Source organism: Procambarus clarkii, chromosome 75 (genome assembly GCF_040958095.1).
Source record: "Procambarus clarkii isolate CNS0578487 chromosome 75, FALCON_Pclarkii_2.0, whole genome shotgun sequence".
Classification (NCBI taxonomy): domain Eukaryota; kingdom Metazoa; phylum Arthropoda; class Malacostraca; order Decapoda; family Cambaridae; genus Procambarus; species Procambarus clarkii.
The window spans coordinates 10,535,430-10,561,515 of NC_091224.1; positions in this window are offsets into that span (position 1 = coordinate 10,535,430).

Here is a 26,086-nt window from a genome sequence, read left to right on the forward strand (position 1 = left end):
GAAGATCACACTCAGGCCACGTTACACCTTACATCAAATTAATTGCCCAGAACAAGGCAACAGCAACAACAACAACAGTTGCATCTAATATGAGTCAAGCAGAAGCTCGACTCCCTCCAATTAATTTACCCATTTTCTCAGGAAAAGACGAGGAAGATTGGGACGAATTTTGGAACAAATTCGTTGACCTTGTGGACTCAAAACAATCTTTACCAAAGAGTAGTAAATTCTCTTATTTGCAAGGCCAATTATCAGGTGAGGCTAAAACAGTAGTATCCCATCTGAGATTAACTAATGACGGCTATGATCTGGCAGGTAAAACTCCTCGAGGATAATTATGCAGATCCAGAAGTAAGAACATCACATTTAGTTCATGAGCTGTTGCATTTACCCCCACCGGAGGCTTCAGCTGATTCACTCCAAGTTTTCAAGCTGGAGGTAGAATCATTGATCAATGCCCTCAGCCTGACAGCAAACACAAACGGGGCTGAGTGGGTCTTGAAAATAATTGTCCAGGAGAAAATACCTAGGGACATATTGAGACAAATGAGTGCTCATTACAATAAAAGCATCTTATCCATGAATGAAATATCTGAAGGTTTAAAGTCAGTAGTTCATCAATTACGAACACATGACATTAAAACCACCAAGTAAACCCTCAGATACCAATAATAGTAAACCACAGAGTACCAAAGGTACTCCAAATCAATCTAGACAATATAATTCATCACCAAAGTGGAACAGTGGCAGTGTGGGCGTTGTCACGTGGAGGTGGCGGGCCGGGGCTCTGCTAGCACTCGGCTGCTAGGGGCTCAAAAGGCCCAAATACTCAGCCCCTCCGACTCCCTGGATTCACCGGAGTCTCCTTGGCCACACAGGAGAGGACCAACAATGCCCACCTCCGCAGGTCTTTGCTTCCATCACAAAAGGGGTGCCACTGATTCACCACCCTGGAAGCCCTTCAGTCAAACACGGGGGAACTACTGTTAACAGTTCCGGCCTAGACCCGTGGAGGAGTGAAGGAAGACTCAGGCTTACCTTATAACCATAACCTCCCTGAGTCTTGCCTGCCAGACAAAAAGGTTGCAGGAACTCCTTTCCCGCCTGTCTTCTCTATCTTCTTCCTAACAAGGTCGCCAGCTGGGTTATTATATCTGCACTCTAGCAATGCAGTTCAGTGGGTGTATTATATATTGTTTGTAGCCAGAAGATTGCTACTCCCATAGATCTGCTACTAGACTGTTGGCCCAGGGTACTCTCCCAGGAAGGTCTGTGTGGCTTTGCCTCTCTATAGCCACTACGTTAATAGTTGCCACCATTCAAGCACTGATACTGATCGGATGGCTAAGGGTACACTTTTATGTAAGTCTGTGCTGTCTTTACCACTCTCCAGGCAATAAGAACTTCTATAGAGAACGGAGTGTTCCCTAGGTGGTACTATGATAACCTTCGCGTATGCTCATAGAGAAATGTTATAAATGGAGGCACACTTAAACACAATGATAAAATGTGTGAATTTACTGATGCAAATTACATGATCACACATACAATCACAAGTAATACATGAATATGGAAATAAGGATAATAAGTCGGGAGATCGTCAGCCTCTTCTTCCACGACCTCCAACACTCCTTCAACTGGGCAGAAAGACAGGAGTCCCACACTCTCTCACAGGAGGGCCTCTTCACCACGTCGGCGCCTCTTCTCCACTGTCCTGCCGTCCATACACACTGTCCACTCTGACAGTCCTTGGACACAAGCTGCCTTGCAGCCTACTCTACTACTAAAGTATTAATGTCCTATTGCCACATACATAAGTAAATATCGTGGCCTATCTAGCCTACTCACACAAGGGGTAATGGGAGGGAAAATGATCTACCTTACATTCCTGGCTCACGACGCCTGTCCCTCGATGGTGTGAGGTTCCCACGCTTCCTGAGTCGATCCTCGACGATCCAGGAACGTTCCACAGGTCCTCAGGTGTCGTGGAGCCTTCGCGTCGTCGCCGTTCCAATCCCTGAGATTCAGCAACCCCAATCCTGGTTCATCGATGGGCGCTGAGCTAATCACTATTTTCCCACACTCGCCCCTTCCACAAGGCATTGCTCCTTGTCCTAGGCACGGTGTCGTCCTTCCAAAACCCTCAGTGGATGTGACCCGGTCACAGCTAGGCTTGCCCGCCACACCTTTTCAGACCCACAACGTCCAGCGTCGCCGCCCAGCGTCGTCGTCGAATACTTTCCAAGTTTGGCACTCTTTCGCTCAATAAACTTGGTTCCTTTTTGCTTCCCAGAAGCACGGGGTCTCCAATACAGCAGATGGGCTGCAATAGCCAGCACTAATCCACTAAGAAAGGCTTGTAGAGCCTCTGATCCTTGAGAGCAGACCGAGGCGCGTCCTCTCGCTTCCGAGGTTAGGTCAACTCTGACGTTGGCGCCGCCCGGGGCACTCGGTGACGTCACGGCGGGCCCTGATTGGTCGCCCGCGACCTAAGTCGGCCAATCCGCGATCGGCTAGTGTCCCTTCCAAAAGGTCATATCTGCATTAGGGGATACTCTTTCATTTTATATCAGGACGCCAATTTCCCCTTATTTACAACTTATAATGTAACGTTCTCCCTTAACTGGCAGCCGGTCTGGTCGCCACATATACCATGAGACTCCCTGAACCTCAGAGAATCAGTAGGGAGAGCTGATATGACTCTTAAATCCGGCAAACGAAAGAAATAAGAGAGGGCACCGTAACAGCGTATATGCAGTGGGACCCTCTTAGCCTATAGTTACTGTGTCACCCAAGAACGTGACACCAAAGGGTACTGGAAGCTATGGAACATGTTTGTTTTGCAATGAGAATCATTCAATGTACCACTGCCCTAATTTTCCTGATAGTGACGCCCGTGTTGAGCGACTCAAAGATTTGTAACATTGCACGAGGTGCCTCAGGAAACATAACATCAACGACTGTGAGACCCAATTACACACCTGTAATAGGTGTAACAAAGGTCAGCACCATGCAGCATTGTGCAGAGACACCAAAACAACGTCTCCAAACCCCAAGGTGGAAGATAGCATTCCCACCACAGTACAGTACTGCAAGGTGCAACAAACAAAGAGTGTCCAATCGACGAAGTCTAAAGGTAATACAACTTTGCCTACTGCCCAAATTACCATCCTGAATAAGAGGGCGAAGGTCCATACCCGTGGGTTGTTTGACCAAGGGTCCCAGAGAACATTTGTCACTAAAAAGTTGGCAGATGAACAACAATTAAGGCCTGTAGCCCAGACGTCATTCAACATCTCAGGGTTTGTAACAGATGCAGGACCTCAAGTCTACCAGGGGGTACAACCATCAGTACGTTTAGGCAGGTACGTCTGTCAAGTACAAGCCATTGTGGTGGACAAAATACCAGTAGACCTACGAGTTCAAGGTCTGAGAGCAACAGCCAAATTCCTGAGAAATAGAGGAATAAAATTGGCAGATAATATTAAGTCTGATCACCTCACCGACTTCGGTCTCCTTGTAGGGACAGACTATTGTCATCGATTCATCGGTAGCCCTACTAAATATCAGGGCATAACCATGTTAAATTCTGCTGGAGGTAAATTACTCTCAGGCCCAATATCAAGCCTGAGGAGACCTATGGCTGCAGATAAATAATACCAATAGAAATCTAAATTTATCAGCTGATTATATTTCTCCAGTAGCATTATACTAAGGAGATTACAGCTGACTACAACAACAGAGGTTGATGTTAATATCATCATTTAAAGTTGAAGATAAGTTCATGAGGCCTCAGTTGCAAATCAGTGAACAGTAGCCTAAACAGCTACAAGTCACTGCGACCAATGTCACTGAACACACTGCAGTCTCAGAACCATACTTTACTTTAATGATGGGCTATTCAAGCCTCTGAATCAATTAACTAAATTAAACCCCAATAAATCTGACGACTGATTTGATACATTTATTGTTTAATCAAGATGAATTCCATGGGCCTCAGTGTTTATATATCAGTGACCAGTTACCTGAACAAACTTCAAGTTATATCTAATGTCACTGATCTCACTGCAGTCCCTGAATCATACTTGACTGTAGTACTTGATCACATTCAGTCTTCTGGGTTAAATAATATGTAATTAGGCTTGAATTTTAGCCTTTCAAGAGTTAACAGGGAAATGAAATCGCATTAGACTTCTAACCCCTGTAACTCTTGTATGGGATATCCGTCCTGTACGAACAAATGCACAAATATGTGATTACTAACTACTAACAACAAATTAATCTAATAATTCGAAGGAGAAGTATCAGTGTTCGTCTGTTCTAAAGAGGACTTCGACCCGTGAGCAGCCCCCCCGGGGAATTATGTCGGAAAATCCAACACCATTTAATAATATCAATGCAGGCAGATAATATTGCTGCCATTTTATACACAAGTTACCCATAGAAAATGTAACTTGTGGTGGAACTTTCCCTCTATAGAAAACAGGATATCATTGCCACATACTATTATAAATTCACCACCTATTATGGTGGGAATTATTCTTAAATACATTAGTCTTTGGACTTTACCATCATAAAAACATCTCATATAAATTAACTTAATTATCAGAATTAAAATAGAGTAAATGTGACCCTTCTATCACTTACTGTCATCTGGACAATGTAGGCCAGTAGCGTCAGTGAGGAGGGAGTGGTCAGCCATTGTTATTGTTTTAAGACTAGCGAGGCACGCGGGAGCAAATTCGGCTCCTGTTAATTTCTCTTGGACGAAGTGTTATGGGAACCAAAGGTCTACCATTATCAACATGCTGTCATCAAATACAAGGAAAGTGTTCTGCCGAAACCCGTTTATCTTACATTTCTGGCCAGTTAAATGTTAGTTAGATAAGGGCTAGCCGGTTAGAATGCAAAATCGCCTCATACAAAAGGTAATTAAGCCTTGGTATTTATGGTTCAATGTACAGTGTTTTCTCTGATATAGCTGTCATATATTAGGATTCTGGCTTCATAGCTAGCGCCCTTTTGACAGGTCAAGATGAGGAAGCATGCTTTGTGTATCAGTTACCAGGGAGATGGAAGCTACCTCACACGAGGAAAATTTGGTGTCTACATCCTAGTTATACCTGGTGGACTAAGGCCTGCTGTACAAATAAGATAAGGAACCTCTTCAATGTATGTAGTCTAATACTGTAGTTTGATTGGCTGCATATATATAAATTCAAAATAACCCCCCCCCTAATGTGTAGTGAATCGATTTGTGAGATTATTGCAGAAATACAGTGCACTTATCATACAAATTGCTATCGAAATATAAAAATTAACGTAAATATAAATTCTATATAAATTCATATAAATTAAATATATATAAATCTCACAGGTTGGTTCCCACAACAGAACACTGACCCAGGAATTTTGAAGAGAATGATACATTAGCCATAGAAACTGCCCTGTTGTCAGGATAGACGAGTAACCCACTTTGCTCGGCAATATTCTTATGAATAAAGTTCTCAGACTTACCAGTGTCAATCAGTGCACTGACTGGAATACCATTGATCTTAGAGCTAAGGACTGATTTATTGAGACATGAGGGCGAAGTCCCAGGTAAAGTAGCGAACATAGCAGCGGAATGTTGGGTGTTTGAAGCACTGTAAGCCTGTTTCAGAGATCGGCAGACCTTAGCATAATGACCCTTTTTCTTGCAATTCATACACAGAGCCTCTCTAGCTGGACATCGACTGCGAGGATGTCGAGTGTGACCACAAAAGAAGCACTTTAAACCACTAGTTGTAGCTGCAGAAACTGTTTCAACTTTTTCTTCTATATTTTCTTGTCCTCGTGAGTCCTCCAGGTCTAATGAGAGTGCTATGGCCGCGTTTGCAGCCCCTGCCTGAGTATAAGAGGCAGAAAGTTTCTGTGCCGTTTCTAGAGTGTGAGCCTGGTCAAAGGCTGACTGTAAGTCTAAAGTTTTATTTTCAAGTAAGCACTGCCTTACTGTGGCAGAACCTAGACCATTAATGAAAGCATCTTCACATAGTTATCACAAGCTACTACAGCAGTCACTGCTTTGAACTGGTAATCTTTAGCCAGTTCAACTTTAATGCCTGAAGAAACTGGTTAAACGACTCACCGGGTTCTTGGCGTCGAGTTGCAAGCACATACCTTGCGAATTCTTCATTCTTGGACTTAACAAACAGTTTTGTTAGGGATTTTTCAGCCGCATCATACGTAGTGCAGTGAGGTATGTAGTCGAACACACGTGGAGCAACGTAGTTTATTAAGAGACGCAGCTTGACCACAGTGGGACGGTGGGAGTTTCTTCGTCTACTGGTAGAGTGAAATTTTGGGAACGTCTTGAGCCAGTGACGCCATTCTTGAGCGGCGGTCGTGGAGTTTGGATCAGTAGCAAACCACTGGGGCCGTAGTAACCGCTCCATGTACACTGGCTGAGCCGTATATTTCCCTTGAGGTTCGTTTCTGCTTGTTAACAGAAACGACTTCTCGCCCCTTACCATTATCTTCTGGCTCCTTCCTGTTAGGCAGTTCCTCTCCCATGCTAGGGCCTTTGCGCTAATCCATGACTAACTATTAAAATACAGCAACACTGTACACCGTTTGATTGATTTACTTTTTTTGAGAGGCCTTACCTTACCGCCAATTCAAAACATCCCACAGCACAAACATGTGGTAAATGTACTGTTGACAGTCTTGTTTACTCCTCGAAGGCCTCCTGGTCTACATCCACGCCGCTGCCAGGCGTAGGTCCCTCCAACTTGACACTATATATCACCAGTAATCTGCTTCTTGTTCCTCTTAGCACCAATATAGCTCTAATGCTATATGCTTAGAATCACTTCTTCATTATCCTACACACTATGTGTGTGTGTGTGTGTGTGTGTGTGTGTGTGTGTACTCACCAATTTGTGCTTGCGGGATCGAGCATTGGCTCTTGGATCCCGCCTTTCCAGCCATCGGTTGTTTACAGCAATGACTCCTGTCCCATTTCCCTATCACCTAATTTTTAAATTATGAATAGAGTTTGCTTCCACAACTTGTTCCCCAAGTGCATTCCATTTTTCCACTACTCTCACGCTAAAAGAAAACTTCCTAACATCTTTGTGACTCATCTGAGTTTCCAGTTTCCACCCATGTCCCCTCGTTCTGTTATTATTACGTGTGAACATTTCATCTATTTTCAATTGGTCAAATCCCCTGAGTATTTTATATGTTCCAATCATATCTCCTCTCTCCCTTCTTTTGTCTAGTGTCGTAAGGTTTAGTTCCCTCAGACGTTCTTCATATCCCATCCCTCGTAACTCTGGACCAAGCCTCGTCACAAACCTCTGAACCTACTCTAGTTTCCTTATGTGTTTCTTCAGGTGGGGGCTCCATGATGGTGCGGCATACTCAAAGACTGGTCTCACGTAGGCAGTATAAAGCGCCCTAAAAGCCTCCTCACTTAGGTTTCTGAATGAAGTTCTAATTTTCGCCAGTGTAGAGTACGCTGTTGTCGTTATCCTATTTATATGTGCCTCAGGAGTTAGATTAGGTGTCACATCCACTCTCAGGTCTCTTTCTCGAATCGTTACAGGTAGGCAGTTCCCCTTCATTGTGTACTGTCCTTTTGGTCGTCTATCACCTGATCCCATTTCCATAACTTTACATTTACTGGTGTTGAACTCCTGTAGCCATTTCCCTGACCATCTCTGCAACCTGTTTAAGTCCTCTTGGAGGATCCTACAATCCTCATCTGTCACAACTCTTCTCATTAATTTTGCGTCATCCGCAAACATTGACATGTAAGATTCCACTCCTGTAAACATATCATTTACGTAAATTAGAAAGAAGATTGGGCCCAGCACCGATCCTTGAGGAACTCCACTCGTTACTGTTCGCCAGTCCGACTTCTCGCCACTTACCATTACCCTCTGGCTCCTTCCTGTTAGGTAGTTCCTCACCCATGCTAGGGCCTTTCCGCTTACTCCTGCCTGCTTCTCAAGTTTGTAAAGCAGTCTCATGTGCGGTACTGTATCAAAGGCCTTTTGGCAGTCAAGAAATATGCAGTCTGCCCAGCCTTCTCTGTCCTGCCTTATCCATGTTACTTTGTCATAGAATTCTAAAAGGTTTGTTAGGCATGATTTCCCTGTCCAGAACCCATGTTGGTGCTTGTTTACAAACCCAAAGCTCTCCAGGTGCTCAACAAGTCTTAGCCTAATTATTCTTTCAAGTATTTTGCAGGGGATGCTTGTCATTGATACGGGTCTTTAGTTAAGTGCCTCCTCCCTATCACCTTTCTTGAAAATCGGTACGACATTTGCCTCCTACCAGCAATTGGGCAATTCTCGCGACCTAAGTGACTCATTAAAGATCATTGCCAGAGGCACGCAGAGAGCCTGCGCTGCCTCTTTTAGTATCCACGGTGATACTTTGTCTGGTCTAACCGCTTCAGTTGCATTCAGTGTTGTCAACTGTTTCATTACCTCCTCTGCTGTCACCTCAATATCTGGTAGTCTTCCATCTAGGGTAATCTCTTCTAACAATGGGAGCCACTCAGGCTCGGTTGTGAACACTCCATGGAAACCTGCATTCAGTACCTCACAGATTTCCTTGTCGCTTTCTGTATATGCCTCTTCTGTTTTCCTCAGTCTTGTCACTTGGTCATTTACCGGGATCTTCCTTCTTATATGGCTATGTAGTAATTTAGGTTGCTTTTTCGCTTTGATTGCAATATCATTCTCATAATTTCTTTCCGACACTCGTCTTATGTTAATGTAATCGTTCCTACCTCTGTTACTTCTAATCCTGTTGTCCTCTGTCCTTTGTCTTCTGTACTTCCTCCACTCCCTCCTGCTTCTCACTTTTGCTTCCTGACACTGTCTATTATTAAACCATGGGTTATTATATTCTCTTCTGTTTTTTTTTCCTTTACTGTTGGAATAAATCTCTCTTCAGCCTCCTTGCATTTCCATATAACTTGGTTCATCATATCTTGCACTGTTTTTCCTCTAATTTCTTCCTCCCACTGCACTTCCCCCAGGTAGTCCCTTATCTTTCTGTAGTCCCCTCTTCTGTAATCAAGTCTCCTTACTCGGACCTCTTGTCCTTTGGTCACAATTTTAAGCTCCATCATGTAGTCAAAGACTAGGACACAATGGTCACTGGCTCCTAGTGGTATTTCTAAATGCTCGATGTCTTCTAAATTCTGGGTGAAAACGAGGTCTAATAGGCTGGGCGTATCCCCTCCTCTTTCCCTAGTGCCTTCCTTCACATGCTGTGTTAGGAAATTCCTGTCAATAACGTCTACTAGCTTCGCTCCCCAGGTCTCCTCCCCGCCATGGGGCTTCTTTGTTTCCCAATCTATCTCTCCATGATTTAGGTCCCCCATGACCAGCAGCTTCGCTCTCATTCTATGCGCTATAGTTGCTGCACTCTGCAGTTCATCTATACATGCCTTGTTGCTGTTCTCATACTCCTGCCTGGGCCTTTTGCTGTTTGGTGAGGGATTGTAGAGTAACAAGATTACAATCTTCTTTCCCATCCACTGTCAGAGTTCCATGTATGGAGTTCGTGCTTTCATTGGCACCCGGATTTTCCAGCTCATCAAACTTCCATTTGCACTTTATTAGGAGTGCCACTCCTCCTCCCTGTCTCTGTGTCCTTTCTTTTCTTATCACCTGGTACCCCTCTGGAAAGTTTGCATCTGAGATCACACCATTTATTTTAGTTTCCACTATTGCCACTATATCTGGGTCTGCCTCACTAACTCTTTCTTTTATCTCTTCTGCTTTATTGGATACCCCATCAGCATTGGTGTACCAAACCTTGAGACTCTTCTTGGAAACTCTGGTGCCATAGTTCCCCCCTTTCGCCGGGGGTCTGGGGGGGTACTGGGGGGGGTGTCTGGGGGGCGAGTGAAGGCTGTGGGGGTGTCTGGGGGATGCTAGGGGGGTGCCTGGGAGTGCCTGGTAGGCGAATGGGGTATGGGCATCTAGGGGGGTAGGAAGGGCCTAATGGGTCTGAAAGTTAGGAGAGAGTCTGAGTGGCATAGGGGGGTTGAGAAATAGCGTGAGACTGAGAGTCAGATAGAGGTTGAGAGGTTGGGGGGGAGAGGGATATTGAGGGCAGAGGGCTGAGAGGAGAATGGAGCATGGGTGATGGGGGTGGAAGAGAGGGTGTATTAGTTAGGGGGGAATCGGGGGTAGGTGGGGGTTTTGGGGTAGAAGAGGGGAAGAGGGAGATGGGGGAAGGTGTCAGGGGGTCACAGGTGAGGGGGTTAAATGTGGGCTGGAGGTGCATAGGAGGGGTGAGGGTTGGGTGGGGTTTGGGGGGTGAGTGGAAGTGGAGGGGTGCAGTGGAAGCTGGGATGGAGCAGATGGAAGTGAAGGCAATGGGGTAGAAGGGGCAGGGGAGTAGGAGGGTGTAGTAGGGGAGGGGGGATGGGAAGGTGGGTTTGGGGAGGGCATGGCTTGACTCACTGGGGTCGTTGACAGGTGTGATGTAGCAGGGGCAGTGGAGTTGTTGGGGAAGTGCAAATGTGGAGGGGCAGGGGGGTTTTGGGGGGATAACGCAGGGGCGGGGTTTAGGGCAGAGCTGTGTGTGTGTGTGTGTGTGTGTGTGTGTGTGTGTGTGTACTCACCTATTTGTGCTTGCGGGGGTTGAGCTTTGGCTCTTTGGTCCCGCCTCTCAACTGTCAATCAACTGGTGTACAGATTCCTGAGCCTACTGGGCTCCATCATATCTACATTTAAAACTGTGTATGGAGTCAGCCTCCACCACATCACTGCCTAATGCATTCCATCCGTTAACTACTCTGACACTGAAAAAGTTCCTTCTAACGTCTCTGTGGCTTATGTGAGTACTCAGTTTCCACCTGTGTCCCCTTGTTCGCGTCCCACCAGTGTTGAATAGTTTATCCTTGTTTACCCGGTCGATTCCTCTGAGGATTTTGTAGGTTGTGATCATGTCTCCCTTTACTCTTCTGTCTTCCAGTGTCGTAAGGTGCATTTCCCGCAGCCTTTCCTCGTAACTCATGCCTCTTAGTTCTGGGACTAGTCTAGTGGCGTACCTTTGGACTTTTTCCAGCTTCGTCTTTTGCTTGACAAGGTACGGGCTCCATGCTGGGGCCGCATACTCCAGGATTGGTCTTACATATGTGGTGTACAAGATTCTGAATGATTCCTTACACAGGTTCCTGAACGCTGTTCTGATGTTAGCCAGCCTCGCATATGCCGCAGACGTTATTCTTTTTATGTGGGCTTCAGGAGACAGGTTTGGTGTGATATCAACTCCTAGATCTTTCTCTCTGTTCGTTTCATTAAGTACTTCATCTCCTATTCTGTATCCTGTGTTTGGCCTCCTATTTCCACCACCTAGTTTCATTACTTTGCATTTACTCGGGTTGAACTTCAACAGCCATTTGTTGGACCATTCACTCAGTCTGTCTAGGTCATCTTGTAGCCTCCTACTATCGTCCTCAGTTTCAATCCTCCTCATAATTTTTGCATCATCGGCAAACATTGAGAGAAACGATTCTATACCCTCTGGAAGATCATTTACATATATCAGAAACAGTATAGGTCCAAGGACTGACCCCTGCGGTACTCCACTCGTAACGTCTCGCGAATCTGAGACCTCACCCCTCACACTGACTCGTTGTCTCCTGTTACTTAGGTACTCCTGTATCCAACGGAGTACCTTCCCTTTCACTCCAGCCTGCATCTCCAGTTTTTTCACTTGCCTCTTGTGTGGCACTGTGTCAAAGGCTTTCTGACAATCCAAAAATATGCAGTCTGCCCACCCTTCTCTTTCTTGCCTTATTTTTGTTGCCTGGTCGTAGAATTCAAGTAACCCTGTGAGACAGGACCTGCCATCCCTGAATCCATGTTGATGCTGTGTTACAAAGTTCTTTCGCTCCAGATGTTCCACTAGCTTTCTTCGCACAATCTTCTCCATCAACTTGCATGGTATGCAGGTTAGGGACACTGGTCTGTAATTCAGTGCCTCCTGTCTATCCCCTTTCTTGTATATCGGGACTACGTTAGCTGCTTTCCAAATTTCTGGCAGTTCCCCTGTTGCCAGTGATTTGTTATACACCATGGAGAGCGGGAGGCACAGTTCTTCTGCTCCTTCCTTTAGTATCCAAGGGGAGGTTCCATCTGGACCTATAGCCTTTGTCACATCCAATTCTAGTAAACACTTCCTTACTTCCCCGCTGGTAATCTCAAACTCTTCCAGTGGTTCCTGGTTAGCTATTCCCTCTCTTATCTCTGGGATTTCTCCTTGCTCTAAGGTGAAGACCTCCTGGAATTTCTTATTCAGTTCCTCACACACTTCCTTGTCGTTTGTAGTGAATCCTTCTGCCCCTAACCTTAATTTCATAACCTGTTCCTTTACTGTTGTTTTTCTCCTGATGTGGCTATGCAGCAATTTAGGCTGAGTCTTTGCCTAAGCGTGTGTGTGTGTGTGTGTGTGTGTGTGTGTGTGTGTGTGTGTGTGTGTGTGTGTGTGTGTGTGTGTGTGTGTGTGTGTGTATGTGTGTGTGTGTGTGTGTGTGTGTGTGTGTGTGTGTGTGTGTGTACTCACCTAGTTGTACTCACCTAGTTGTGTTTGCGGGGGTTGAGCTCTGGCTCTTTGGTCCCGCCTCTCAACCGTCAATCAACAGGTGTACAGATTCCTGAGCCTATTGGGCTCTATCATATCTACACTTGAAACTGTGTATGGAGTCAGCCTCCACCACATCACTTCCTAATGCATTCCATTTGTCAACCACTCTGACACAAAAAAAGTTCTTTCTAATATCTCTGTGGCTCATTTGAGCACTCAGTTTCCACCTGTGTCCCCTTGTGCGTGTTCCCCTTGTGTTAAATAGACTGTCTTTATCTACCCTATCAATTCCCTTCAGAATCTTGAATGTGGTGATCATGTTCCCCCTAACTCTTCTGTCTTCTGTCTTCTGTGTGTGTGTGTGTGTGTGTGTGTGTGTGTGTGTGTGTGTGTGTGTGTGTGTGTGTGTGTGTGTGTGTGTGTGTGTGTGTGTGTGTATCACACACACTACGGTTTTAATTATATCACTCTAATATTCATCAGTGTATATCACTGCAATGTTCATCAATATCTATCACTTACATTGTAACAAGAGACAGTACATAGTTAACAGCAGAATTGCACAGGAATGTGGCGCCAAACAGAACATTCACTCCTCAGAGAAGCTAACCAGGGGACAGGTCAACTCGGGTCAACGGTGATGTGGTCACGAGGTTGTCAGATACAATGCTGTCATGCTAATTTGTCAAAAGTATGCCGAAGACCTCACACGCCTAGTTCAGCTGGTTAGGATAGTTCACGTTCAACGACAGAACAGGAAGAGAAGTGGTATTTGGGGATGTGGTTGTGGATCCAAGAAGGACATCGTCTTAAGGTCACGTGGAACACCCGGTGTAGTAAGTCCTGCCCTCTTGTACCCAGCACATTGGCATTCAATTATATTTGCTTTTAAGCTAGGGAATGTAGTTAGGAATTGTCTTTTTAATGTGTTAAAAAAGTCATGTTTTACAAAGTGTTGTTCCCGTGTGTATTAATGGTACCGGTTTTAGTAATTCTAGGCTTACCGTCCCCTTTGACCCTTAGTGATCTAGTGCCCTTTATTATCTAGTATTCCTCCCCCATCAGTCCTCAGTGAGGAGTGTTAGTACTATTGTGTCCAGCCTTGCTCCCTTTTATTCCATAGCACACCCCAAGTGGTTTCAGGATTATTCGAGTGACAGGCCAGGATCATTTTACCATTCATTGGTTTCTTACACCTGTCCCGGAAGGATATTATACAATCTGCAAGTTCTATGGTTTGCTCCCTCCGGTCCCCTGTCCGGCAACGCTGGGTCGTTGCAGCGTTATTTCTTGGAACGTCATACGGGCCCCGTAGCAACTAATATTATTACCTCTCGTGCTTTCTGCTCTCTCCGTCTCACTCGCTCCTTTTCTTCCTCTCGCTCGTTCTCTCTCCCTCCCTCTTGCGCTCTTTCCCTCTCGCTGGCTCACTCTCCCTCTCGCTTGCTCTCGCGCTCTCTCTACTCCCTTAAGTTACCTTCTCAGAGCTCGAGTGTTAATATACATCGAGTGTAAATATATTACAGAAGCGGTTATTACAATAGTAGCAGCGGTTTGCTCTCATTACACCATGATCATCCTTATGCACCACTCACTATGAATATCAATATGTATCACAATCTAGAGTCATCGGCATGTGTCACATCCTATTGTGTTCAGTATGGTTCACTCACTACGGTCATGAGAATATATGACACTCTACACCCATCAATATGTGTCACAGCTATTTATGTTATAATTTATCACACTTTATGGTCATCATTATATTACAACACTTACAGTAATCAGTGTGTCACACCCATTGGTGTGTGATACCTTAAGGTCATGTATACGTGTCACATCCTTGGGCATCTCTGTCTCGAACTACATGGTTATCGTCATGTATCACACGTCCTGTATCGTCATGTATCACATCTAATGGTCATCACTATCACACTTTGTGGTTATTGGTACGTTTCATTTGCTATCAGGATCATCAGGTATTTCACCCTATTGGCATCAATGCAATTTAAGACCTATAGTCATCTTTATCTATCACACACAATAATTATCAATATGTGTCATACTCTGTGGGCCTTAGTGTACGTGTCATACTCTGTGGTCCTCAGTGTATGTGTGTCATACTCTGTGGTCCTCAGTGTACGTGTCATACTCTGTGGTCTTCAGTGTATGTGTGTCATACTCTGTGGTCTTCAGTGTATGTGTGTCATACTCTGTGGTCTTCAGTGTACGTGTCATACTCTGTGGTCTTCAGTGTATGTGTGTCATACTCTGTGGTCCTCAGTATATGTGTCATACTCTGTGGTCCTCAGTATATGTGTCATACTCTGTGGTCCTCAGTATATGTGTCATACTCTGTGGTCCTCAGTATATGTGTCATACTCTGTGGTCCTCAGTATATGTGTCATACTCTGTGGTCCTCAGTATATGTGTCATACTCTGTGGTCCTCAGTATATGTCTCGCATTATCCTTATCATTAGGTAACACACTGTTTCTATTAATATGTATATCAGTATGCATCGCCATCCAATCAGTATTTATCACTTTGGTGTCCCATGACACATGCTTCTACCTCGCTCCATCTCCTGAGACTCAGCCCAATCGCCTCCTCAAAGAGAATACTTATGAATTATTTTATGATTTAGAATGATAATAGATCTCCCTCTATGAACTTGTTGAAATAGCAGACGATCTACTGGTATACAAATCAAAATTATCATCTCAAGATACTGACACTGAAGAGGGTCGTTTGATTAATAACCTACCACCATCGTTATTAAATTTCCTGTAATATGTCTATATTCATGTTTTTGTCTATATTCATGGGACTAAAATATTTATGTAATTTTCTAAGTCCATTTTAAATCTGGTAATGACAGATTTGCCATTTGGCTGGTAATGGCAAATCCAATTTTTTCTTTAGCATTGTTCTACACCGAAAGTAGATGCAATTGTAATTTATTTTCTTTTTCCCAAAACTTTACGTATTCTTTTTCAATGATTTTGTGGAAAAACACATTACTTTGAATAATTATTTTATTATTTGCGGCCTCCAAGCTCAGAATATGATTTCCATCCATGCATACTAAAATGTTGCCACCTAAAATATTTTACTTCTATTTACATTTGTTAAACATTCAAAATGGTTTTTCTTTCGCTTTCTGGGGATGAATTGTGTTACATATAAAACTACTGGACCGAATTATTAAATATATCTTTTTTAATTATTTTACAAAACTGGCGGGAGCTGTAAAAATTATGAAGCATAAAAGTCATGCAAGTATGCAAATCTATAAATAATTTTTAAATTTTGAAGTTGCCATGTGCGTGCCCGTCCTTCGGGTGCAGCAACGCGTCAATAACCACACTGCAGCTACTCTGAGTTATTGTGTGTTTTTCGCTAGTTCAGAAGTGATTTCTTAGCTTAGTTAATTTTTCATTCAACGACTATCATGGGTTGAGTGTTAATATATTACACTTCCATATATTACACTATATATTGACTTCTACCCAATATATTTCGTGAAACCTTACAACACTAAATTTCCATTTATGATCTCTTGAGTTTAATTTGGAAACCCATGTTCTTTTTAAGCTGTTCCTCTAGGTAATGGACATTTAAGGACATTATTACCAATGCATTAAAAAAAAGTATTTATGTAGAGTAATTGTTTTATGGATTATATTACTGGGTAACTTACACAGATTAATCACATTAACGTGATATATCAATGAACAAATTAAACAGGAGCCTTGATGAGGGTTCAAACCTATGCCCATGGTGTTCCCAGGAGAAATTGCAATTCTTGTTCAGATTGCAATTATTTTACCATGAAGTGGTGCAGTCGATTAGAGCGAGCCTGAGAACACCAGGCACCTGTGTTCGAATCCTCATGAAGGCTCCTGTTGGATTTGTTAACTAAGTTACCTAATATACTTGGGCTTAGTGAATGGTTTCAAGTGTAAGTTAGACAAATATAAATGACCAGAATAAATGGCAATAACGATTTATTACGATTAAATTATTTTTTAATTTAAGATATTGAATTAAAAAAATAATCCTCAAAAGAATCAAGACAGGAAAGTGTGGTCATTTCGGTCCATCGTGGAACTTAATCAGGTCATGGTATAGTAAGAGTTGAAGGAGGAATTAATACAAAGAGGTAAGGTCAGGGGTAATACAATATCCTAGTTAATCTATATAAATAAAAATGGAAATGTTCGTTTGTTCAAAATCGCTAATCTCCGAAAGTTCATCACCAATTGCTTTAAAATTTTCATACAATGTTCCATTTGCATCCGAGCAGGTTTTTATATACATACTATATTAATGTCACGTCTGTGACGGTAAAAAAAAACATTTTTTTTAAATGCTTTGTTTTTCATGTGTTTTTCATGTGACGGAAACCTTCGAAACCACTTTACCGATTCCATTGAAATTTTGATACAATATTGCATTTGAGTAGTCGCGTCTTTTTATATACCTACTATATACATGCCTCACCTGTGACAGGAAAAAACATGCGTTTTTTGAAAAACTGCACCTTCTGTTGGACTGGGAACCGGTCGACCGAGCGGACAGCACACTGGTCTTGTGGTCCTGTGGTCCCGGGCGCCGGCGAGAACAATGGGCAGAGTTTCTTTCATCCTATGCTCCTGTTACCTAGCAGTAAAATAGGTACCTGGGTGTTAGTCAGCTGTCACGGGCTGCTTCCTGGGGCTGGAGGCCTGGTCGAGGACCGGGCCACGGGGACACTAAAGCCCCGAAATCATCTCAAGATAACTAAAGATAAGAGCAACACATGGTTTAATCTCTGAAAGTTCTTCACCGTTTGCTTTGAAATTTTGACACAGCGCTTCATTCGAATACATGCGTGTTTTTATATACTACTATATAGATGCCACCCCTATGACAGGTAAAAACAGGCGTTTCTAAAAAATAATGCCATCAGTTGCACATAAGACCAACACAAGCTGTATTTATTATGTTACGATTCCATTTCAATGTTTCCAATTTCATTGATAAATTGAATTTTCATAGATTTCGATTTATTTTCATTTTGATTTAACTGTTTTGTGTGATATTGCGATGGAATTGGGCTGTGTTGTTTACCATTCCGTTCATTTCGTGAGTACAGTTTTTTTTTATTTGTTTATTGTGTTCATTTCGTTTCTTGAACTGTTTTTCTTACATTTCAGTGATGGGAAAATATGGGGCAAGATTCACGAAGCAGCTACGCAAGTACTTACGAACGTGTACATCTTTCCTCAATCTTTGATGGCTTCGGTTACATTTATTAAACAGTTTACAAGCATGAAAACTTGCCAATCAAATGTTGTTATTGTTATAAACAGCCTCTTGGTGCTTCGAGCTCATTAACTGTTTAATAATTGTAAACAAAGCCACCAGAGATTGAGAAAAGATGTTCAGTTTCGTAAGTGTTTGCGTAATTTGTTCGTGAATCTACCCCCAGATCATTTGATGTTCCCAATTTTCTGATTGGAACAGCAGATCATTTGATCATCAGAAGAGTGAGTGGGAAATGGTGGGAAGGATGAGGGGACAGGAGTGGGGGATGGTGGGGAGGACGAGGGTAGAGGGGAGGGGGGGGTAATAGTGGGGGAGGATGGGGGGACAGGGGAGTTGGGGATGATGGGGACGAGGGGACTGGGGAATGGAGAATGGTAGGGAGGACAAGGGACTGGGTAGTGGGGGGAATGGTAAGGAGGACGAGGGGATGCTGGAGTGGGGGGATGATGGGGAGGAAAAAGGGAAGAGGGAGTGAGGAATGGTTGGGAAGACGAGGGGACGGAGAACAGGGGGAATGGTGGGGAGGACTGGGAGACAGGGGAAAGTTGCTGTGGCTCAGCAACAGCAACAGCAACGCGTCGCCGGGTACAGCTAGTTAATGAATATAAAATAAAGGTAACTGCAAAACTATGGACCTATCCTACTGTGGCAGCTTCAAATGATTTGAACAAAAAAGCGTGAAAAGTAATTAAGGTGAAATAACAGACAAATAAAAAATGTGCTCAACGAGATGGGACAGAAGAGATGGAAGAAAAGTACGTAGCAGGAGAAAGGTAAGTCAAGTCGTGGTTGCTAAGACGATAAGATCATTAACTGTACTGAGAGAAGCAAGAATCAACAGCCAGAAACTGGGAATGAGGGTCGTACTGGGCTGTGTATGAGAGTCGACTTAAAAAAAAAGATGTCAATGAAGAGTAGCAAAGATTGTTTTAGAAGATCAAGATATAGGGTTATTGTAGTCTTTAACATACTGAATAAAACAATTTTAGTGTCAACATGCTTATAGTTGCTTTGTGATTCTTTAAATTTTTAAGTGAATAAATAGGAGCTACCAAGTATAGCCCGTAATAGACCTTCATATATTACCTTTATTCTAATTATTTTCCCATGTTCCAAAATAAAATCGTACTTAGTAGGTAAACCCATTTTTTTATTATTCACATCCTATTCAGGTGTGTTGGTCAGACTTTAAAATCCTCCAGCCAGCCACACATTACCTTCAATAAATTTCGTTAATTCGTTTTTTTAACCTTACCATCACTGTTACAATATTGAAACCATCTGTTGAGTGCACCCGATCACAATTCTCTTAGGAGCGGAGGTGTGACGATGTCAACGCCATCTGTTGAGCACACCCGACCCATTTTCTGTTTCCCGTGGATTGCTGCGAACTTACTGACACCAGTGTAGTTTCTTTCTCACGTACCCACATTTTACTCCTCAGAAATGATTTGGGTGGTTTCTTGGTCGACAGGAGTCAGTTCACTCAGGGCAGTCCTGAACTCAAGTCATGCTCCAGTGGGAACAAGTGGCCGAGTCGGTGCAGACTGTGATTTGTCTGTGATACTTTGTGAAGTATTGGTGATTGGACCGACGTACCCCAGGATGGCCAAGTTGAGTTTCCAGATAGAATCATGTCCGTCTGTTAAGGCTTGTTATAGGTGTGGCCTGTGTGGAAGTCTGCCAGCGTGTTGCTGGAGACCCCTGCCAGCGTGTTGCTGGAGACCCCTGCCAGCGTGTTGCTGGAGACCCCTGCCAGCGTGTTGCTGGAGACCCCTGCCAGCGCGTTGCTGGAGACCCCTGCCAGCGTGTTGCTGGAGACCCCTGCCAGCGCGTTGCTGGAGACCCCTGCCAGCGTGTTGCTGGAGACCCCTGCCAGCGCGTTGCTGGAGACCCCTACCAGCACGTTGCTGAAGACCCCTGCCAGCACGTTGCTGGAGACCCCTGCCAGCGCGTTGCTGGAGACCCCTGCCAGCGCGTTGCTGGAGACCCCTGCCAGCGCGTTGCTGGAGACCCCTGCCAGCGCGTTGCTGGAGACCCCTGCCAGCGCGTTGCTGGAGACCCCTGCCAGCGCGTTGCTGGAGACCCCTGCCAGCGCGTTGCTGGAGACCCCTGCCAGCGCGTTGCTGGAGACCCCTGCCAGCGCGTTGCTGGAGACCCCTGCCAGCGCGTTGCTGGAGACCCCTGCCAGCGCGTTGCTGGAGACCCCTGCCAGCACGTTGCTGGAGACCCCTGCCAGCGTGTTGCTGGAGACCCCTGCCAGCGTGTTGCTGGAGACCCCTGCCAGCGTGTTATGCTTGAGAATAGAAGTGGTGTTTTGGGCACTGTGACGATACAGTATAGGTCTGGCCCATGATTTACTGAGAAAGTTGAACTCGCCGGAGTGATGACCATAGAAGACAGACTCAGGGAGGGAATCATGAGTGGTGTACGATAGAAGATGGAAGTGGACTCGCCGGGTTAAATGATTGCAAAAGTTTTATTGTTTCCAGTGCGATAGTATTATGTACTTTCGCACTGGAAAGTACATAATACTTTCGAAAATAATACTATTATTTCGTATTATGATACTTTGGAAAGTATTATCTGCATTAATATGTCAAGTTCATATGTATATTATATCAAGTTCATATAGTTAAGAAGTACACATGATGATGGTTCTGTTTAGTGTTTGCCCCCTTTTCCTTTAGATTGATTATTACTGCCAGTTCTTAATAACGTACCAATGACACTGGGTGGGATCGAGTAAGAAGAGGTACTAAGGCCTCATATACAGTTTGATCAGTTAAGAACCCGATTACTGAATAAGTGAAGCCGTATAAATCTTAGCATGCAATTAGGACAGAGATACCAATATATATTAAATTATATAGCGATATATCTAAACTGGACTGCATTATTTTTCTGGCCAGACAGCTAATTGCAGCAGTTATCTTGAGGTTATCTTGAGATGATTTCGGGGCTTTAGTGTCCCCGCGGCCCGGTCCTCGACAAGGCCTCCACCCCCAGGAAACAGCCCGTGACAGCTGACTAACATCCAGGTACCTATTTTACTGCTAGGTAACAGAGGCATAGGGTGAAAGAAACTCTGCCCATTGTTTCTCATTGTTTCAGTGAATGCATTTAACTATTAATTTTTGAAAAATTTCGCTAATTTTCGAGAAGTATTTTTGTTTTGGGTTGCCAAGATGTAATAAAAAAGGATGTATTATCATTCACAGAATAACTAACATAGTGCTTATTTCATTTGTATTATATATAGTAGGATAAAAACCCACTCTTGTGTATTTGTGAAATTTAAGGAAAGAATTTACACAAAGTCTTTTGCACTCTCCTGAGTGCTTTGTCAAGGTCTGAGTATGTGATTAGAACAAGACTTGCGTCATAACGTCTAATAATTGATTATGACGTTGAGATGTAAGTCTTGTCTTAATCACATACTCAGACCTTGACAAAGCACTTAGGAGAGCGCAAAAGACTTGGTGTAAATTCTTTACATAAATTACACAAATCCTCAAGTGTTTTTTTTTCATCCTATGTTATTATCTCTGTGAGAAGACATTACCATTGCGAATTATGTTGTGAGAAGTTATTACCATTACTTATTATGAATGGAAATAACACCAAAAGTTGATGTTATATTTTACAATATGTACATTATTTACACGATCATCACTTTATAATGATCATTTCACTGTAATTGGCATAACTTAAATTGGGACGACTTAGTAATATGTTTTTGTTACCCAACGATACCTCGCATAAATATATTTAACCTATACCAGAAACTACTAAATATTCCACGTCAATTACGTTACCTGGTAATTTCTGATTCAAATCATCACCATTATTCACAAACCAGTAGTGACTACGATTGTCTATAAATCTAAATTTATTCAGTTTGTATCAATTTTCAATACTACTTTTTGGTAACGATATATTTAGAACCAAATAATTGTCTTCCTTATCAGCCCATCCTCCTGTTTAGATAGTATTTATGGTAACGATGAGCACCATTGTTCATATATATATCGACGTAATGGGCAGTTGGAGAGTAGAAATGAGTTCTTTTGAATTTGGACAAATGGAAAATAGTTTGTGTATTCATATTGTTAATAAAACCTAATTTAAACTAACCTAGCCATCCTAGGCCTAATACATGCTAGCTAAGCCTTGGGAATATTTAAATTTGATTTTCAGTTTTAGCTTTTCCCGACTCTGTAAAGTGAATAGAACCAAATTCTACTAATTGTTCATTACGTCTATGTATGTACGATGGTCCACACACTTACAAAAAGTACCGTGTAGACAGGAGCATAAGTTGCCTTTATATTCTTTCACCCATGTTTAAATATGCTTCAACTGTGTTCTTCTTTACTCGCCATCTTGCCAGAAAATGAAAATTAAGCTTTCATATTGATCGTAAGCGAGGTTTCTAAATTCTTTTCTTCACATCGGCATCAATCTGGGATCACAATCAGACCATGACTGCCAGGGGCTTCACTTGCACGCCATCAGATCATGACTGTCGAACCTTACAGAGGTAACATTCAGACCATGTCTACAGAAAACGTTTCCATAACCCCTTCAGACCACAACTGTCAAGGACCAGTTTGGTGCTGCATATCCTCTTATATATATATATATATATGTATATATATATATATATATATATATATATATATATATATATATATATATATATATATATATATATATATATATAATTAGTATAATTTGGTAGCAGTCTTTTCTGTAGACATATATTATTAAATATGACCGAAAAGTAAGATTAATAATTCTAACACGAATTTTCTCAATCTTTCGTACATTTCTTTTCACTGTTGGAGGTAAATAAAAAATAATTTCTCCAAAATTCATTTTTATTTCTAGTCTGACGTGACACGAGCGCGTTACGTAAAACTTATTACATTTTCAAAGACTTTAGTTTACAAATACACAACTGAATAGAACTTACACATCTTCGATTTTGTTTATATCTACATTTGAGTGAGGTGGATGGGGTGAGGTGGAATTAATAGGGTATTAATTTCATCAACACAAGACAGAACAAGAGGTGGCATTAATAGGGTATTAATTTCATCAACACAAAACAGAACACGAAACAATGGGTATTAAATGGAAGTGATTGTAGAAAGCCTATTGGTCCATATTTCTTGATGCTTCTATATTGGAGCGGAGTCTTGAGGTGGGTAGAATATAGTTGTGCATTAATTTGCTGTTGATTGCTGGTGTTGACTTCTTAATGTGTAGTGCCTCGCAAACGTCAAGCCGCCTGCTATCGCTGTATCTATCAATGATTTCTGTGTTGTTTACTAGGATTTCTCTGGCGATGGTTTGGTTGTGGGAAGAGATTATATGTTCCTTAAAGGAGCCCTGTTGTTTATGCATCGTTAAACGCCTAGAAAGAGATGTTGTTTTCTTGCCTATATACTGGGTTTTTTGGAGCTTACAGTCCCCAAGTGGGCATTTGAAGGCATAGACGACGTTGGTCTCTTTTAAAGCGTTCTGCTTTGTGTCTGGAGAGTTTCTCATGAGTAGGCTGGCCGTTTTTCTGGTTTTATAGTAAATCGTCAGTTGTATCCTCTGATTTTTGTCTGTAGGGATAACGTTTCTATTAACAATATCTTTCAGGACCCCTTTCCTCTGTTTTATGAGCTGTGGAAAAGAAGTTCCTGTAAAATAGTCTAATAGGGGGTATAGGTGTTGTGTTAGTTGTCTCTTCAGAGGTTGCATGGCATTTCACTGTCCTTCTTATGATGTCTTCGACGAAACCATTGGAGAAGCCGTTGTTGACTAGGACCTGCCTTACCCTACAGAGTTCTTCGTCGACTTGCTTCCATTCTGAGCTGTGGCTTAGAGCACGGTCGACATATGCGTTAACAACACTCCTCTTGTACCTGTCTGGGCAGTCGCTGTTGGCATTTAGGCACATTCCTATGCTCGTTTCCTTAGTGTAGACTGCAGTGTGGAAACCTCCGCTCTTTTCCATGACTGTTACATCTAGAAAGGGCAGCTTCCCATCCTTTTCCATCTCGTAAGTGAAACGCAGCACGGAACTCTGCTCAAATGCCTCCTTCAGCTCCTGCAGATGTCTGACATCAGGTACCTGTGTAAAAATGTCGTCAACATACCTGCAGTATATGGCCGGTTTCAAGTTCATGTCGACTAAGACTTTTTGCTCGATGGTACCCATGTAGAAGTTTGCAAACAGGACACCTAGGGGAGAACCCATGGCGACCCCATCTACTTGCTTATACATGTGCCCATCCGGGCTCAAGAAGGGTGCCTTTTTAGTACAAGCTTGGAGTAGTTTCCTTAGAATATTTTCGGGTATGTCAAGAGGAGTACAGGCTGGATCACGATACACTCTGTCGGCTATCATCCCGATTGTCTCGTCCACAGGTACGTTGGTAAACAGCGATTCTACGTCCAACGAGGCTCTTATCCCTGTGGCCCGTGTGCCCCGCAGTAAGTCAACAAATTCCTTTGGAGACTTCAGGCTGAAGGCGCAAGGAACATAAGGAGTCAGCAGGCCGTTGAGTCGCTTCGCCAGTCTGTACGTGGGTGTGGGTATCTGGCTAATGATTGGCCGAAGTGGGTTTCCAGGCTTGTGTGTCTTGACATTTCCATACGCATATCCAGGTTTATATTCCCCAATGATCTTTGGCAGATCGTTAAACGCCTAGAAAGAGATGACAAACGTCGTCTATGCCTTCAAATGCCCACTTGGGGACTGTAAGCTCCAAAAAAAACAGTATATAGGCAAGACAACAACATCTCTTTCTAGGCGTTTAACGATGCATAAACAACAGGGCTCCATTAAGGAACATATAATCTCTTCCCACAACCAAATCATCGCCAGAGAAATCCTAGTAAACAACACAGAAATCATCGATAGATACAGCGATAGCAGGCGGCTTGACGTTTGCGAGGCACTACACATTAAGAAGTCAACACCAGCAATCAACAGCCAATTAATGCACAACTATATTCTACGCACCTCAAGACTCCGCTCCAATATAGAAGCATCAAGAAATATGGACCAATAGGCTTTCTACAATCACTTCCATTTCAATACCCATTGTTTCGTGTTCTGTCTTGTGTTGATGAAATTAATACCCTATTAATGCCACCTCTTGTTCTGTCTTGTGTTGATGAAATTAATACCCTATTAATGCCACCTCACCCCATCCACCTCACTCAAATGTAGATATAAACAAAATCGAAGATGTGTAAGTTCTATTCAGTTGTGTATTTGTAAACTAAAGTCTTTGAAAATGTAATAAGTTTTACGAAACGCGGTCGTGTCGCGTCAGACTAGAAATAAAAATGAATTTTGGAGAATTGATTTTTGAATTACCTCCAACAGTGAAAAGAAATGTACGAAAGATTGAGAAAATTCGTGTTAGAATTATTAATCTTACTTTTTCGGTCATATTTAATAATATATATATATATATATATATATATATATATATATATATATATATATATATATATATATATATATATATATATATATATATATATATATATATATTTATATATATATATATTTATATATATATATATATATTTATATATATATATATATATATATTTATATATATATATATATATATTTATATATATATATATATATATATATATATATATATATATATATTTATATATATATATATATATATATATATATATATATATATATATATATATATATATTAGTATATTTTGGTAGCAGTCTTTCTTGTAAATATATGTTGTTAAATATGACCGTATGGAAATAGGGTATGCGTATGGAAATGTCAAGACACACAAGCCTGGAAACCCACTTCGGCCAATAATCAGCCAGATACCCAAACCCACGTACAGAATGGCGAAGCAACTCAATGGCTTGCTGACTCCTTATGTACCTTGTGCTTTCAGCCTGAAGTCTCCAAAGGAATTTGTTGACTTACTGCGGGGAACACAGGCCACATGGATAAGAGCCTTGTTGGACGTAGAATCACTGTTTACCAACGTACCTGTGGATGAAACAATTGGGATGATAGCAGACAGAGTGTATCATGATCCGGCCTGTACTCCTCTTGACATACCAGAAAACATGCTAAAGAAACTACTCCTAGCTTGTACTAAAGAGGCACCCTTCT